This window comes from Canis lupus, chromosome 1 (assembly GCF_048164855.1).
Source record: "Canis lupus baileyi chromosome 1, mCanLup2.hap1, whole genome shotgun sequence".
NCBI lineage: Eukaryota > Metazoa > Chordata > Mammalia > Carnivora > Canidae > Canis > Canis lupus.
The window spans coordinates 28,220,825-28,237,477 of NC_132838.1; the positions used below are offsets into that span (position 1 = coordinate 28,220,825).

The window sequence follows — 16,653 nt, forward strand, 5'->3', positions numbered from 1 at the left end:
AAACGACAAATACCCACTTTGCTTCGATGTGGAGGGACCTGGAGGGTATTATGCTGAGTGAAATAAGTCAATCGGAAAAGGACAAACATTATATGGTCTCATTCATTTGGGGAATATAAAAATTAGTGAAAGGGAATAAAGGGAAGGGAGAGAGAATGACTGAAAATATCAGTGAGGGTGACAAAACATGAGAGACACCTAACTCTGGGAAATGAACAAGGGGTAGTGGAAGGAGAAACGGGCGGGGGGTTGGGGAGACTGGGTGATGGGCAATGAGGGGGGCACTTGGTGGGATGAGCACTGGGTGATATGCTATATGTTGGCAAATTGAACTCCAATAAAAAAAAAATTAAAAAAAAAAAAGAAAGAAACAGGAGACAATGATGGTTAAGAATGAAAAAAAACCTATTTCATTTTAGTGGTGTTTTGTTTTTAAAAAGGAAGAGGATTAAAATAAAGCACCTTCTCACCTGTTTCTTTTAAAGGTTTATTTATTTATTTATTTTAGAGAGAGCGAGAGTGTGTGTATGTGTGCTCGTGAGCAGGGGCGGGGCAGAGAGTGGGAGACCAGCAGACTCCTGGAGGACCCGGGAGCCCGACAATGACAGGGGTCCCTCCCCGGACCCTGAGGTCACCACCTGAGCCAAAACCAAGAGTTGAGCACTTAACAGACTGAGCCACCCAGGCACCCCCACCTTCTCATCAGTTTTTAAAAAAAAAGACTGAATGGTAGAACCCATTTAACAAACATAGCAACACATTAAAGCCTTCAAGATGGTAGTGAGGAGCAGGTAAACAAAGAACAAAAGAGGATCAAGGGGAAAGAGGACAGACTAGGAATGTGATCCACAGTTCCTCAAGATGTGACAAATACTGTTTTTTAAAAATAAGCAATGCTTTGGAGCAAGGGTTGGCAAACTTTTCCTATAAAGGGCCAGATAGTAACTGTTTTGTATTTTGCAGACCATATAACCTTCTGTTTCATATTGTGGTTTCTTTCTTTCTTTCTTTCTTTCTTTCTTTCTTTCTTTCTTTCTTTCTTTCTTTCTTTCTTCTTTCTTTCTTTCTTTCCTTTCTTTTTTTAAACAACCCTTTGAAAATATTTAAGACATTCTTCTCTCATACTTGTACAAGAACAGACAGTGAGCTAAATTTGACTCACAGTTGGTATAGTTTGCTGACTCCTGCTCTAGATTTCAGAGTAGGACAAATGTTGGCCAGAATCTTATGTAAAATTAAAAAATAATTATAAAATAAATAATCTAATAATATAAATAATAAAACAATATTTTATATAAATAATAAGTAGTGATTTCATGGAGATTGGCAAATAAAAGAGTTCTTGACATTTTTTTAATGGAGAAAGGTATACATATCCACTTCTTAGAAAGTGGAAATCAACATGCAAAATTTCACTTTCCCAAAATAAAGGATCCTCTTTCAAGGAATGCCTTTCTATCTGGTGACCTTTCACTAGGCCAGCTCAGAAGGCTTTGAAAAGCTTGTGTATTTCCAATAAAATCATCCCTGAGTACCGCCTCTGCAGGCAGGGTACTTTCTGCAGCTTCTGTCAAAGCCTTCTAATCTGAAGTATTGATTTCCTAAACTGGACTCTGAGGGCACACTCTAGAGGTCATTCAAGTTCTCCCCCAAATATTTAAGTTTTTGTATTTTCATTCCTAAAGATAATAAAAATAATTGATCGTTTGGGTGATCACTGTCAAAATGAGAATGGTCATAGGAGTCCAGTGCCCACTGAATTCTGGCTAATAGGAGTAAGAATGAAGAACAATGATATTATAGCAGTATTGTACCAAAACCCAAAAGCTACAGGTCAGATACCTTTTTAATACTATATGTGTGTGTGTGTGTCTGTGTGCGCGCATTTTATATATAGTATAATACAAAATCTTAATACATATATATATATATACACACAAATCAATAATAGGCTCTTTTGAGTAATATTTCATAGAACAAATTTTGGAAGCTCAATAATTCAGATCAATCATTGTTGAAATTTACTGCAATTAATGGAACTTGACTAAACTTAAGCTACCACTCTCACCACTCTTCCTTATACTATCAAATGTTCTTTTTTTTTTTTTTTTACTATCAAATGTTCTGAAGAAATGGTGAGTACTTGCTCATTGCATGACTTTTCAAAATTTAGCTTTATTTTCTTTATCTAAACATTGTATGTGATTATAACAGTGCAAAGAGATGTTTGTTTAATTCTTAGCCTTTTTATAACTGAATTTGGTAGCATTAAGGAATACACATATTTTCAAAGTATGAAAGTCGGTTCAAATTAGATAACTTATTTTGCACTTTTATTTTTTATTTTTTATATTTTTAAAATTTTATTTATTCATTCATGAGAGACACAGAGAGGCAGAGACATAGGCAGAGGGAGAAGCAGGCTCTATGCAGGGAGCCCAATGTGGGACTCGATCCCAGGACCCCGGGATCATGCCCTGAGCTGAAGGCAGACGCTCAACCGCTGAGCCACCCAGGCATCCCTATTTTGCACTTTTAATGGTAACAAGTATTTATGTAATTATTACTTAGCTTAAACATAACTTAGTAGCTGACTGCATTCATATGCTATGCAGGATTTCTAGTTAAAATATCAATATACCAGAAAGTATTTTGAATATGTGGATCTCTAGTTTACTTGTCTTTCTTTTTTCTTAAGATTTTATTTGTTTATTCATGAGAGACACAGAAAGAGGCAGAGACATAGACAGAGGGAGAAGCAGACTCCTCGCAGGGAGCCCGATGCAGGACTCGATCCCAGGACCCTGGGATCACGCCCTGAGCCAAAGGCAGACGCTCAGCAACTGAGCCAGCCATGTGCCCCAAGGGAAGAATATTTAAATAGCTTTTTCAGATAATTATGGATATTCTTCTTTGATACTATGTCAAAACTCCACAAGAGATAGTTTCTTAAAGATTAGTTGCAACGTGAAGTCAGAAATTATATTAATGCATAGCTATATTAAAATTCACTCATCTAAAAAAATTCATTCATATATCTGGCACCTTAAGCATTTTACTCATGGCTTTTGTAATATTAAGTATTGGTCACCTGGAAAATTTGGTTCAAGAATTACACAGGTCTGGGATCCCTGGGTGGCGCAGCGGTTTAGCGCCTGCCTTTGGCCCAGGGCGCGATCCTGGAGACCCGGGATCAAATCCCACTTCGGGCTCCTGGTGCGTGGAGCCTGCTTCTCCCTCTGCCTGTGTCTCTGCCTCTCTCTCTCTCTCACTGTGATGCCTATCATAAATAAATAAAAATTTTAAAAAAAGAATTATACAGGTCTTATAAATGATCATACATACCTTTATACGCTATCAAGAAAATGACATCTGTTAACATCATCACTAATCTCGTCAGAACAAAAAGCTATGTGAGTTTTGGAAAGTTGTCAAACTCAAAATGGCAGCTACAAATTTTGCAAAATTCTAATTTTCACTTGAAAGTTCAAATTTTATCATTCACAACAAATACTGCCAAGTCTTTTTTTGAAATGACAGACATACTTTGTTCATTTTCAAGAAAATGTCTGCCAGATGCCAAAGTCTGAAGAGCCATAGTTTGTCTGCCAGTTGTTCTTTCAAGTACAAATAGTGTTCCTTTTAAAAAATGGCTAGTTCAGTGTGCAAGTAATCTCCCAGGTGTTTTTCCTTGAGACAACTCACACTGCAGTAGGCAGTATTAGTGTGTTCCCGTACTTCTATCGTATCAGACAGAACATTGTCTCAAAGGTTGAGATTTAATAAAGTGAATAATGTTTATTCATGTAGGACTTTCTTAAATAAGACTGGCTCTTTTTCCTGTTTTAAATATGAACGTATGGCAGTACATACCTGCTGCAATGACAAATGGCATAGTTGTCACCACCTCTCTGCATCGGGGGAAGGTACCCACCACTGTATTTGCACCAGCTTTGGTGCAAATGTCCAACAGTGAGAAAAGCAGATCCTAGTGTATGGATTCCATAGACCATCTAGTAGGATCTTGGAGACTTCTAGGGATCTGTAGATCATACTTGGAGAATTGCTATTTTCTACCATGGGGAAATAAAAATTACAAATTAGGAAGGAGAAGAAATAAAAAGTAGAAAATATTGAAATACTGAGAACTCTTGAAATTCCTTTCTTCCCAGATATTTATTCAAGCACCTGAAATTTCTTTCTTTCTAGAAATTTCATTTAATTCACTCATGCAACAGACATCAATTGAGTGCTTTCTGTGTCCTGGCTCTGAGCTATATTTTCGAGACACAGAGGTGAATCAGAGTTCTCTGACTGGAAGTAAATTACAATCTAGAAGGGGTAAATGTGATAAGTAAACAAATTCATCCTAAAGGGCATTACTGGTTCTATAGTAAAAGTATAATATAAGAAAGGGAATGGATAACTCAACCTGAGGATGATGAGTAAAAGTTTTGAAGAAGTGGTGCAAGTTGAATTTCGTTGGTGTAGGTACCCAGCTGGCCGGCAGGGGCAGACTGGGAAGAGTAAACTGAGGGCCAAAGGCAGTGAGGCTGGAGTGGTAGAAACTACAGGTCACAGAGGCTCATGAGGCATTTGCAGGAATTCTGTGAACATCCAGGAGCCACAACCAGATTGAGGAATAATAAGATTACATTTGAGATTTAGAAAGATTACTTAAAACACAAATGATGTGTCAGAGAAAAGACAAGGGTCTCTTGCAGGACTATTGCTGCCCTTCAAATGATAGATGGCCCAAGCCTTGTTTCCTTTAGCTGTTTTCTTGCAGAATTCTTCAAGCAGGAAGTGACACTGAACTCCATGCTCACAAAGACCTCAAACACAGGAGACACACGTCAAACTCTCCTAAGGGCTCTCTTACCCTGCTCCACCTTGGTGATGGAGCTTCTGCAGCTCAACAAATATCAACCAGCTATGGAGCTGCTTGTCCCTCCTCTCCCCACTCCAATCCTTATCAGGCATTGTGGTGGTTAATTGTGTCAATTTGGAGGGTGTTTTTGGATGTGATTAACATTTAAATTGGTGAACTTTGATAAGCTGATTGCTCTTCATAACATAGGTAGGCTGCATCTAATTAGCTGAAGGCCTGAATAGAACAAAATTACCAGTCTCCCTGAGCAAAAGGAAATTCTCTAGAAGACTGCCTCCAAAGTCCATGTGCACCATCAGCTTTCCTGAGTCGCTAGCCTCCTAGCCCACCACTAGAGAACTTAGCTAATGCAACTATTATCTTGGGGGTTGCCTGTACTTGGCATGGGTTCCTTGATGGAATAACAGCACCTCCTATTTTTATTTTATTTTATATTTATTCTATTTTAGCATGACCACATTTTCCTCTGACATCTTGGTCCCAACATGGCTGTTCAGTTACTTCGGCTTTTAGTATTTCTAACATGGATTTACCCAGTATGTCTCCTTAGAATGTAAGTTACTTATTCCCTATTTTTCTCATCGTTCAATTTTTAAGTTGAACTAAATCAAGTGGAAAAGTTCCATTTAATAAGCCTTTTTAAAACCTGATATCTTACCTAGAAAAAATAAGATATTTTAGATAATTGTTTATGTGGGCTCTTTGGTTGCAAAGAAGAGATTTACTTATGCTATCTTAAGAGACAGGAACAGAGTATCATGCTCTGTGGAATGACACCCATGGAAATAAGGAAAACAGGAATCTTGACCAGCTTTCTTCTTCAAACATTTAGAATCTAAATCAGAATCTAAAAGAAGCCTCACAACCAAGAATCACAAGAACAGAAGTTTCCTGTGAAGACTAAAACAAGTTTATGTTCTGAAAAGTGAGTCAGGATTCTACATGGTTCTAATGACTGTATTATTCCCTTGCCTTCTCTCAAGTATTCTCTGTGTAGGTATATTCTACTACCATCTAGCTCATTTTCATAAGATAACTTGTTCAAAGTCTCAAGAGAGAGCATCAGATTGTCTAATTAATCACCATCATTCTTAGATGCCAGAGCTTTTGCTGTCAGACCACCACAGAGGCTGTCGGTCTAAGATTGGCCGCCTTTGAGTTAGGCATACACCCTAGTCCAAATTTTTATAAAAGATTTTATTTGCTTGCTTATTTATTTATTTATTTATTTATTTATTTATTTATTTCTGAGGAAAGGACAGAGGGAGAGGGAAAGAGAGAATCTCAGACTCTTCGATGAGCATGGATCTGATGCAAGGCTCCATTTCACAAGCTTAAGATCATGATCTGAACCTAAATCAAGAGTTGGACACTTAATTAAATGAGCCACCCAGGTGCCCCCACCCTGGTCCAATTGTCTATGGGTAGCACACTGATGTGGAATAAAAAATGGCCACCTAGAGTAACTTCCTCAGCAGAAACTGTGGATTTAGCAGTCTCCATCTGAAGAGATCATAAGCATGGCATGGCAGCCATGTCAAGGTTTGATGTGTTCTATAAATTGACCATTTTAATAGATACAATCAACTTTAGAGAACCTTAGGCAAAAGAATGAAGGAATCCTCTATCTCCTCTCTGGGGAATAATTTATCTCTTCATGCTTTCTTTCTCTCCTCTGTTCTATTCCATCCTTCTCCTCATGTTCAGTGCTCTGACCAGAGTTCCAGATGCCATTGCCGTACCTTCACCTTCCTAGCTTCACAGTACACCTCTTGTCTTCCATCTCCTTTGTTTGCCCAGAATCCTGCTTTCTGTGATGCTAATCAATGAATGCCTAATGAATCCATGAAAATGTTATCAGCTAGAGCTAATGAGAGTATGAAGTGGATACTCCTGAAACTGGGGGCAGGCCAATGTAAGAATTGAAGACCAGGAAATCTCAAATGGGGGTGTGGTGCTCCACAGAGGAAAAAGAGCTACATGTAATGCCATATAAATAGCCCCTTAGTCCACCCACATGTCGAGTATGCCCAGATTGGGTGCAGCGGAACCTAAAAAGTTAGCAAAGAACTATAAAATTGTTTGTGTTCTTGTTCATGAAGTAATTAGAAAGTTGGTAACTTCATCATTCATTATAAGTCACTCATTAAGTCAATTATTTTGTTCTAGTATATTACTGCATATCTAAAAACAATCCAATGGATATCTTACTTTTAGGCCCATTCTTTTCCCTTCTCACCTATTGTAAATTATATGAAATTAAAATAAATAATTGTTTCATTGATCTATTAACATTTAATAGAAACATTCAATGAAATGCTAAAACAAATAAAAAGAACACCAACTATTTGATCATGACCATGATTTTTCAGATGCATATATTATGTGTGTACAGTAGATAAGCTGGTAGTGCTGTTGAAAATTAGTATGATGGTTATTTTAAATTTAGATCTTTACACACTTGTCTCTAGATTTGAAGTTACTGTAAACAGAATAAGAGTTTGTCTTCTCTGTCCTTTGCAGAATTTGAGAGTGATGGAGGGGGAATAATTATGTGTGTGACAAAGGTGGGGGCTGTTATGCTACCCCACACAGCTTTACCAAATTTTCCTATTCAGGGAAACTCAAAAGGAAAAGAACAGTAACTATTAATGAAACTCTCCATGACTTGTGCTTTTTGTAAGGAGATTATAGATTCTCTGATTAAGAAAGCAAACTTTTCATCTACTTTTTAATTAAAAAAAATAGGTAGATAATAGTATGGGGATTTTTTAATATAATAATTATATTATACAAGTTTGGATTTGAATTCCATATTTACCAGACATGAAGAAGTTATTACAACTTCCTGACCTTGGTTTCTTCACATGTCAGATTGGGATATACTTGTCCTGTATGGTTGATATGGAATTAGAGATAATAGTGTCTGTCAAGTGCCCGGCACATGGCAAGTGGTCTTGGTATTGTTATTTGGAGAAGTGATATGGTAAACTGTTTACACTGAAAAGATATTCACATTCTCTGAGTTGGATGTTGCTTGAAAGCCTTCTTTCCTGCCTGGTGGCTGACTTTCCCTTTTCTTATTGTTCTAAGAATATTTCTCCATTTGGCCCATTGTAAATAGTAACAATTGTTTAGTTGTTCTATCAGAAGAGAGAAGCCTTCCTGGAGCCTGGCTGACAGAGCTCCCTGTCTGATCTGTCTAACAGCTTTGGAGCTGGAGACAAAGCACAGGGCTCTCACTTCCTCCTCTAGGAAGAGAACCATGTCCCCAACCAAAATAGATCCTCATAGTCTTGCAAACACCACCCAGAATAAATACAAAGGAAATGAGGGCAAAAATCTACTTTGGAGAATATTGAGACAGAATTTTTCCCAAAATAAAGTTTTTCAGGGCTTGTAGGAAGCAGTAATGGGTATTACAGCACATGAATCATTGTTGTGTCAATTCCAGATTATAGATTAGTAATATGCTATGTGCAGAATGGTTCTATTTTGACTGCTTGAACATGTATACATATATATATATATTACATCTAGAGAAATATGCTGATGTGGCTGCATTTATAAACAAGGATAGCTTGGTCAAAAATCAGCTTGTACCTAGTACTAACTCACCCATGGAGTTCAATATAAAATTGGTTAAGATCTTGGCATTAAAAAGAATAATAAACTTCAACTCTTTCTTGTCCATAATAAAGCTTGAAATTAAACCACATGATGGGGACACCTGGGTTGCTCAGTTGTTGGGCACCTGCCTTCAGCTTAGCTCATGATCCTGGGATCCAGGATCGAGTCCCATATCGGGTTCCCTGTGAGGAGCCTGCTTCTTCCTCTGCCTGTGTCTCTGCCTCTCTCTCTCTCAGTCTGTGTCTCATGAATAAATAAATAAATCTTAAAAAAAAAAAAAAGACGACATGATGCTTTCTGTATCTTCATACATTTTAAAATTAAAGCTGGATGCAAATGCAAATTAGTGATAAAGGTTAGGGTAATGGGGGGAGAGATGCCAATGTTAAACATTGCATTATAAGAATAATAAGTATTTAACTTTTCAGTTAAATTATTGTTAAACTCAATTTTTTCCTACTCAAATAAGATAATGATCTTTATCAGTCATAAATCTGAGAGCTTTATTCCCTAATTGGCTAATTTTCCTATTGTCTGGACTTTAGACAATATTTAAAGCTGAAAAAAATGCTAATTTTAATATAAATTCAAGGTCAATGCATTGATAATATTATTTGACAAAATTTGAAGCATGTCAGATCATGTAAGTTCCAGACGTAAAAACTCCATTTGCCTAAAAATGTCGTATTTCTTCATTCATGAAAAAAAAAACAACTTATAAGAGGGTAGCATCATGGCCTACTGTGATATTATGAAATATCTGGAGAAGAGAAACATCTACTATAGTTCTATTATAGTTTTGTTTCAGAAGCAAGGGGAAATATTTCATTGAACAGATATCAAAACCCACTATAAAGCTACTAGAATCAAAGCAGAATCAAAACAGACAGATCCATGGAAAAGAATAGTGTTCAGAAGTGGATCCAAGTATCTGGGAGTAGATGTCATTGGAAAGGATGCATAATATTAATTATACATACAATTCAAAGTAAATATAAGTGGGATTGGAATAATTGGCCATATATAAAGAAAATAATGTCAACCCCTGTCTTATATTCAAAAGTAGTTCCAGACATATTGAGAAACTGATATAAAACAAGGAACATTATTAGAGAAAAATTAGGAAAATATTTGTATAGGATTGGGGAAGCTTTCTTTAACAAGATGAAAAATTGAAGGTAAATAACTGAATAGTTTTTAAAAATTACCCATACTATAGATTGCTGTGTAGCTTGTTTACAAAGGAAGAAAATGGGAAGAGTCAATTAAATAAATATGTGTAACTTTCGTGTAGATGACCTTCCAAGAGAAAATATTTACAACACATATAAAACAATGGCTTAATATACCTGCTACACAAGGAGCTCTTGAATTAATTTTAAAAATGATAGCAGTGAACAAGCAATTCACAGCAGAGGAAATACAAAGGGCCAATAAGCCTAAGAAAAGATGTTTGACATTCACGTCAGTAATGAGGGAATAAATATAGAAACACCTGGTCATCATTTAGAGGTGAAGGGGCAGTGTTCCTGCCTGCTTGATTTAACTTCAAACAAGCCCTGGTATCCAGCATTGGTAAGGCTTGGGGGTAGTCATTACTCACGAATGCTAGGGGAAGTCCAGTCCAAAACTGCTTCAATCCAAAAGTAATCTGCCAACATAGCTTAATATATAAAAATGCAAAGAAATTTTGGTCACATTCTCAGTTCTGGGCAGTTATTGGACAGAAATAAAAGTAACGTATATAAACATATGTACAAGTATGCTAATTAGAGAAGAGAAGGAAGACCTGCGTGTTGGGAAGAGCATGGCCTCTCCAGATGGACTCACTGAGGTTCAAGTCCTAACTTGCTGTGACTTTAAGTAAGTTATTTAATCCTTGTAAGTCTCAATTTTCTCATCTGTAAAAAGGAAACAACAATAATATCAATCTCATGGAGGTCGTTTTAACACTGAATGAGATAGTGCTTAGAACATTGTCTGGTAATTTTAAGACCGTAATTAACATTGGCTGTGATCATTATTATTTGTAATAACAAAAATAACCTGGATATCCATCAACAAGGAAAATAATTGAACAAATGCTAATATTAAACCATTGTAAATAATGAAACATATCTGTATGCATGTATTTATCCAAGTTATATTAAGTAAAAAAGTACAAGTTGCAGTTTGATGTATAATGCCAATTTTGGAATAAAAGCAAAATTAAATAATTCCTCTACAAATGTGCCTATTTTGTGGTAAGATGATAATTTGAGATATAGACTATATTTTTTTCTTTCTAATGGTTTACTTTTTACCTCCTTCTACTCTTACTCCCTTCAAGCCCTTGGGCTGCTCTGGGCTTGTTCCCAACAAAGTATTGATAGACAAGAGAAGCATCTCAGCAACCAGTTTCCAAAACGTCAAATTTGCAAACATTTGAGGCTTTGAGAAGAGAAGGGGCTTCCCACTGCCGGACTGAAATAAAAATACAAGTATATAAAACACTGTACAAGGATGCTCATGAAAGGTTAGAGAGGAGATGCTCCCAGCTTGGAGAGAGACAAGAATGTATTGAAAGGAGAGTGGTGAATGTTGGAGGTGAGCCTAGAAGAGTGAGGTTGATGCCAGAAGTCACAGATAGACCCTGCACAAATGGAAAGTTCCAGTGAGGCTGGTGGGATCTAAGTCCAGAGGAAAATTGAGCCTCAGTGGAGGCCAAGGAAGTTGGCAAGAGTCCATGGAGGAAACGGCTACAGTGAGCTGGGGCTGGTACGGCCTCAGGCAGCCTGGCAGAGATTGCCATGGCTCAGGCACAGAACCACTGCATCAGACAGGGTCTGACAACAGGGACCAACACACCTGTAGGGACTGGTGGCCAAGGCTCAGATTGGGTGAAAGATGTCTCAGTATCATCCTGGTTACCAAGGAGCAACTGCTGTCCATGCTCGACTTCCCACTAATTCCTTGGTACTATATAAAAACCCCTGAAATATAGACACAAGTACAGGTAAAGAGAGTGTATTTCATACCAACTGAGACTGCGTGGCCACCTGATGAATGGGATAGAGGCTTGAACTAGAAATTAACCTGAGTTAAAGAAAAATTGTTATATGTCTTCTTTATCAAAATTGAGATTCATCAAAAAAAAATTGAGATTCATCAGTTTCATGCATGCTTTCTAGATAATTAAAATACAAATTGGTAAGAGTGATCACCTAGGGGCAAGAGATTATATAACTGGAAGGGGAAAGCAGAGAATATTAGCTTTACTTTAGATACTTCTATAGTGTCTAAATAGTTAAAATTAGTAGATATTATTTTTGTAAGTTAATCAACTGAAATAGCATCAAAGGCAAAGAATAAAAAACAAAGTTCAAAATCATTTTGTAGTAAATTATAAAAGATTCAGAATTTTTATTTTGGGCAAATTGTGCCTCGATTTATTAATTCTTAAAATGAGGGTATTGAGTTAAGTGATTTATATAATCCCTTCCTTCTCTAGGATTCTCCTAAGGCAGTGATTTTCCTGTTCTTGAAAATGTACAACAGAAATGGTAGAAAAGAGCCATATTTGTGAAAGATTTTGGATAAGCAAAGAAGCTTCTAAGTTAATGTTCTAGAGATAAGGACTACAGGAACCATAGTGGAAAACCAAACTGTTCTAAGAAATAGGGTTTTGACCGTCAATCTCAGCCCTGCCAATTATTCTTGGCATGACCTCGGGAGCAAGACAGTTTAAACACTTTGGGTTTAAACTCTTTAAACTTCTCTAAAGCAGTTTCCAAAACTGTCTGTATGTTAGAATGAGCCAAAGATTAAAAAAAATACACATGCCATACATCCAGCAGAACATGTACATGTTCATGGTGGAACATTTGGTAGTAACTCAAAACTAGAAAAATTCAAGTGTCCATCAAGAATAGAATGAATGAAGAAATCTTGTGATTGAATACTACAGAGCAGGTGTCAGCAAACTTTTTTTTCCGGTAAAGTGGCAGATAGCAAATATTTCAGCTTTGACAACTATATGGTCTCTGTTGCAACTAAACTTTGTCTTTGTATTGTGAAAGCAGCTGTAGACAATGCAGAAACAAATTAGCCTGGCAGTGCTTCAATAAAATTGTATTTACAAAACAGGAGGTTGACCTCCTACTACGCAGAAATGAAAACAAACAATATGCAATAACATAGATGAACTTCACAAATACACTGTTGAGTAAGAGAAGCCAGATACAAAAGAACACACACTGTGATTCCATTTATATAAATTTCAAAAATAGGCAAAAGCAAGCTATGGATGGTAGAGTCAGAATACAGTGGTTATCCTGGGAGGGCGGTGACTAGTACAAGTGGTGACTCGAAGGGATTGTCTTCTGGACTGGAATGCTCTACTACTGGATTTGAGACTGTGTTCACTTCATGAAAAGTAATTGAACTATATACTCATACGATCTGCACTTTTTTTCTGACATAAGCTAAGCTTTACTTCAGTGAAAAGTTTACGTAACAGCAGATATTTCAGGGTCTCACTGTAGGAGTCTGGGATAGTTGGGCAAGGTTGTGGCCTGAGGATCTGTCCTAATCCAGCCTTGAAGAGGGAAGCAACCTACACAAGGTTGCTTTATTGGCAGAGCTGACACAGAGCAAGCGGGTGGTGTTGGGCACGGGGGTGAGTCAGTTCTGCAGAAAGAGAGGACACAGTACCTGTTCTTGAGAATGGACTGGTAATTAGCTAAAGGAAGCCAAGCTTACATTCCAGACTTCAACGCAGAGTGGTATTTGCACTATCGCCTAAATATTCTCATTGGCTTCTGCCACCTGGGCAGCATCCAGTTCAGAGCTTTGCAGATTTGCAAAATTGCTGGGAAACTGCCAGAAGGCTTTCAGAACTCAGCATGAACACAGCAGCCAGTTCTCAAGGTCGATGGTCTCTGTATTCTTTCCAGCTCCTTGTGGCTCTTATCAGCGCATTGTGGTAGAGCAGGAGCATCCCGAAGTTTGGGCTCAAACAAATACAACTTCCCATTTTAGTTCTACAACGTAATGGAGAATTACTGAATTTTACTGGATCCTAATTCTTCTCATACGTAAGAGAGGCATAAAATCATCCTCTCTAAAGGTTTTTTTTTCTCTTTTATTAATTCAGTATTCATTGAACCATCATTTACGTGCCAAGCACTATTAAGTCTTTTGCGAGGATTATCTCACTTAATCCTTGTCAGTGAGGAAGGTTTATTTATGAACCTCATTTTATACTTGAAGAAATTAGAAATTAGAGAACTTAAGTGACCTGTCCAAAGTCACACAGGTAATAAGAGGTAGAACCAATTTCCCACTGAGCAATTCTGACTGGGAGCCTCGCCCTAAACCACAGTGACAATGCCTGGCAGCTATCCCTGTATCTGGCCCATAGATGCAATGTCATAAGTGTTAATTCTGAATTTCCTCTTTCCCCAAAGAGTTATGAATTGGAGCTGAGGCTTAGCAATCAGAAAATCTGGCTTCTAGTGGCTTGGTAAATCACTTTTATTTCCTTACCAGTATAATGAAAATATTGGATTAAGTAAATCTGAGATGTTTCTTGCAGGATGAATGAATTTGTACTCTACAAATGCTTGCTCCAAACAATGTTTTCATCCTCAATTTTGTGATAATTTTGCATTTGCTTCCATAATCTGAATTTGTTGGGATATTTTAAAGATAGATACTAATGCTTTACTAGCAAAACCTCTCTCTATCACACACACATCCACCTACAGTCACCTCACCCCATGCTACAGCTCCTATTTGTCCCTTTTCTTGTGACACACCTCACCCATGGCTGCAAATTCCACAAGGGCATGCTGGAAGGGGCACCTTTGGCTTGGTTTGAAAAGCAGAGGTTTTTGTTAATTTTTTTTCTGGCCTCTGTATCTGTTCTATTTTATTAATGTATGCAGTGTGGAAGTTTCTGACAGAAGCTCTCCTCAGACCTAACATGGGTCCTTAAAATGCATCTATAATTGAACAAGTGATTATTGTTAAAACAATCAATGTATTTTTGACATCTTCCCAACTTGGCAGATAATACTGGATTTTCTACAAATTGAAAAGTGATGATGGTCATGAACTTGGCAGTGATACTGCTGATAAAATAGAACCCTATCCCTTTATGGAATAGTTTCTAAGAGAAGCCAAGTTGAAATGTAAGCATCAGATTTGGGAAACACTGAAACAACAAGTAGAGGGCAGGAATGGTAAATTCACAAGATAGACTAAGGATTGCATTCATATCACTTATTTCCCTGAATTTGCCAACATCAAAAACTCAATATTTAAGAGACGATGAGTTTTGTGCAAGACACTTACAGAAATAAAAAACCAAAGTAATTTGAATAATAAATCAATATTTCCTTCTTGATACAGGATTAATAGGGTTTTGCTATAACATTTGAAATAAGTTGTAATCTGTGGAACGTGCATAGAAGCATTGCACTTAAAAAAGCATACCATAGGAAACACTGTTAATGTTGGAAAGCACAATAGCCAGTAGCGTTGAAAGATTTAGCATTCCAGTAACAAGACTTGGAATTCCCAAACACAGAAAAATTGTCATTTTTTTTCTTTTGTTTAGTTTGGTTTTATTCCAGGAAGTTAGGAGACACTAAGCGAGACAGTATAGGGGACAAGTCATGATGTGTACACTTCCTGTGAGACAGGAAACACTCTCAGGCCCTGCACACGACTCCCTACAAAGTTTGCTCTTTGTTTTCAGTTCATCCATATGTTTCTTTGTGCTTAATTCTATATACTGTGTCCAGAGGAGACAGAGAGAAAATTGCAATAGGACAATACGGCTGCAAAAGAAATTGCTCTTATAGGACCAAGGGATCAATAAAGATGCTTAACTTGGAGTTATAAAGAGATATTCAGTATAAATAGTAAGGCTACTGTAGCTTCACAAAGGAATGCATAATGCAATTTTTTAGCTCCCAAATGCTAATGATTTTACACACACACACACACACACACACGTACACACACACCTATACATATATACATATACACACATATGTGATTGATTTTCAAGTGATTGCAGATTTTTTTAAAGGCGAGCACTAAAAATAAATTTTAATAATGAGTAAACTTTGAATTTGTGTTTCTGAGCCCATTTTGGCCATGTAGACCTTGTGAATTAATAATCCAGAATACTTGCTTCATCATTTTGACACTGATTCATCCTGTTTTTTAATTTACCTATCTGGACATGCTATGAAAATTTCTTCTTAAAAACTGGAATTGGCTTTAGTATAACTATCAGATTCCATTCAGTACACTAAAGGTATGCTCCTGTTGCTACAAAAAAAAGGAAAAAACAAAATACATGTATGTATATGTGCAGATATAATGCATTTTTATATCACTAAATGATGCTAGCTGAAACTTGCAAATTTATAGTAATATGAGCACAAAATTATGGTAAAACTCTTTCTGCCTAAAAGTATTTCTGATGAAATTGTAGCAATATTATTTCAAGCCAAACCAGAGAACTGCAATAGAATGGTATGTTTTAGCCCATTTGCTATAGATGGTTTATATTGTAAAAATCCCACTTTTCTTTAGTTTTATTTTTAAGGCACATATTTGGCCACTGGTTAAGGTAGTGAAAAAGCAGCCTCCAGCATGTGAAAAGGGAATTGAAGTGTTGGCAGGGCCATGCTCCTTCCAAAGCCTCTAGTGGAGGATCCTTCCTCACCTCTCCCAGTTTCTGATATACCCAGAGATTGCTTGGTTTATTGCAGCAAAGCTCTAATCTATATCTCTGTGTTAACCATTTTCTCCATGTGCCTGTGCCTTCATATCATGTTCTCTGTGTGTTTGTCTCTCTCTTCTTATAAGACAGTGGCCTTTTGGGATTATGGGCCACCCTACTCCATATGACCTCATCTCAACTAATTGCACCTATAACAGCTTTTATTTCAAATAATGTCACTCTGAGGTGTTGGGGTTAGGATGTCGACCCATCTTCAGAAGGGAGATACAATTCAACCTGCAACAGCTGCTTTAGTAGGTACTTTAGATGCTGAGATTATAGCACAGGTAAGACAAAGTGCATACTCTTTGAGTGCAAGGAGATTGACATTAAATGAACAAAACCCAAGAGT

At 37.1% G+C, this 16,653-nt stretch overlaps 1 long non-coding RNA gene across 7 annotated transcripts in view; it reads right to left on the bottom strand.

Annotated features, from left to right (window-relative positions):
- The window catches only part of LOC140632364 (uncharacterized), a 107,663-nt gene that overhangs the window by 32,814 nt on the left and 58,196 nt on the right, over positions 1 to 16,653 (bottom strand). The window contains exons 4-5 of one of the 7 annotated variants that reach the window (XR_012029933.1): positions 10,311 to 10,422; positions 10,170 to 10,184 (exon numbers count right to left, since the gene is read on the bottom strand). The exons of 5 other annotated variants lie outside the window; for them this stretch is intronic. This is a non-coding gene — a long non-coding RNA (uncharacterized lncRNA). Of the gene's footprint in view, positions 1 to 10,169; positions 10,185 to 10,310; positions 10,423 to 16,653 lie in introns of those variants that run through there. One more of the 7 variants, XR_012029911.1, reaches the window with a different exon arrangement.